This window comes from Castor canadensis, chromosome 5, assembly GCF_047511655.1.
Source record: "Castor canadensis chromosome 5, mCasCan1.hap1v2, whole genome shotgun sequence".
Taxonomy (NCBI): domain Eukaryota; kingdom Metazoa; phylum Chordata; class Mammalia; order Rodentia; family Castoridae; genus Castor; species Castor canadensis.
The window spans coordinates 80,140-82,462 of record NC_133390.1 but is presented as its reverse complement, the minus strand read 5'-3'; positions in this window follow the sequence as shown (position 1 = coordinate 82,462).

Sequence of the window (2,323 nt, the reverse complement as noted above, 5' to 3'; positions counted from 1 at the left end):
CGAGTGTTGTCCATCCTGCTTCTATGCATGTACGTTGTTTCTCACAAACGTGAGATCATGTGGTACTCATTGCTTTGTAACCTTTTCTCAGTGTTACAGACTTACTTCCATGTCAGTAGCTGTACATGTATAATTTGTGGCTTTGTATTGTTTTGATGTCTAGTAAAATTTTATTAAAATCTAATGTATTTGCTGAAAGCTCAACAATCATGAGTGTAGAGATGAAGTCTTACAAGTTGCACACACACGGACCCACACCAGGCTGAGACACGTCCCCCACTGGTACCCTTTAAGTGTGGTGCCCTCACTTAGCTGTAGGTCTCTCTTCCTTGTTTTGAGCATTGTGTCACAGACACGCATGTTGTGTATTCCTTTGTCCTCCTTCTTCAGGTCAGTCTTGAGTCTGTGAGCTTCATCATGAGTTGTAGGTGGTACAGGGCACTTTCTCATTGTACAGTATTCCCATGAATGAATGCACCACGATTCACATAATATAGCCTACCACCAGTGACATCTGTGTTGTTCCCAGTGTCTAGCCCTTGTGATTAGTGAGAATGGAATGTTTCTGGGTCTGCTTCTTGGTGCATGCCTGCATTTCTCTTGGCTGCACACCATACAGGCACTGCCAGGTCTTCAGAGTCAAGGAATTGCACCCTCCCAGCCAGGTTGGACCAGTGCTGTGAGTCCTGGTCAACACTCAGTCTTGGGTTTGGCATTTCCCTAACTAAGGTAGTTTCATGTATTCACTGGTCATTGGGATAGCCTAGGTTTTGAAGTGCTTATCCAAGTTTTATGCCATTTTACTATTGGGTTGTTTATCCACTTCTAATTGATCTTATAGATGTTTTTGACATAATCTGTCTAGGAGTCCTTCATCAGAACATACTTTTCTGAATATCTTGTCCCATTTTGTGGCTTGGTTTTTATTCTCCTAAGAGTATTTTGAAAAACAGAAGTTCTTAAATTTTATGTTGTCTAATATAACATTTTCTATTACTGCTTTATCTTTGAGTCAGCACTGCACCTGGAATTAATTTCTGTCATTGATGGGGAGAGATTAAGTTTTAATGGTTCATATGATTTGGAAGCTTTGATCATTGATTTCAGCCTTTCTTTTTTAAAGCACATGCATCATAGCCTCTGGTTTTCATCTAAAATTTTTTAGATGCAACAGTGGATTTTTACATATTTTAATATGCAGCTTTGAATATTTTAAATTGTCTTTTATGATGTCTTTTGTTGTACCATGGGTCACATAGAAGTCTGTGGCTTGATTTCAAAAGGTGGGATTTTGTAGTTACCTTTTTTTCTGGGGCGGGTGGTTACTGGCTTTGAACTCAGGGCCTTACGCTTGCAAGGCAAGTGCTCTTCCATTTGACCCACACCTCCAGTCCTTTTTCCTGTTGTTGTTTTTTTCAAATGGGGTCTCTTGTTTTTGTCTGGGCTGGCCTTAACTGTGATCCTTCTGAGTAGCCAGGATTATAGGTGTGAGCCACTGTGCCTGGCGTAGTCACCTTTTATTAATCTCACTTAATTCCAAAGAACAAACTGAGTGATTTCAATCCTTTGAATATTGCTAGAGCTTGTTTTACGGCTCAGTGTGTCAAATGCACTTGACCAGAATATGTGTCCTCCTGTTGTTGTTTAGTTCAGGGCTCTGCATATGTCAGTCAGAGCAAATTTGTGAGCTGTGTTGCTCAGGTAGTTGGATCTTTACTTTATAATTTTGTTTGCTTGTTCTTTCAGGCACTGACGGGAGGTTTAGAGTATCCATATCAATCAGCTCAGGTCCAGTACAAAATACCACAGACAAGATTTTAAACACAAGAGTCTATTTCTCAGTTCTGGAGGATGGATGTCTGAGACCAAGGTGCTGACCAGTTTGGTTCCTGCTGAGGGCCCTCTTCCCAGCTTATAGCTGCCTTCTTACTGTAGCCTCACATAGCAGGGAGAGAAAAGTATCCTTGTAAGGGTCCTCTGGGTTGGGCCTCACTCTGTGGCCTCACTGAACTTTAGTTTCCAAGGACAGTTGCTTTGGGGTTAGGGCTCAACATACAAATTTAGGGGACACAATTCAGTACACAGCATTCCACTCCTAGATCCCCAAATTCATGTCCTTGCATTCAAAATGCATTCACTCTGCCCAACAACCCCAAAGTCTTAACTCAGCACAACATCAAGTCTAAAGTCCAAAGTCTCATGCTGATATCTCCAAGTTAGATATGGGTGAGGTTTAGGTATGACTTGCTCAGAGGAAAATCATTCACCAGCTATGAACCTGCAAAACCAGCTGGTTATGTGTTTCCAATATACAGTGATCCAT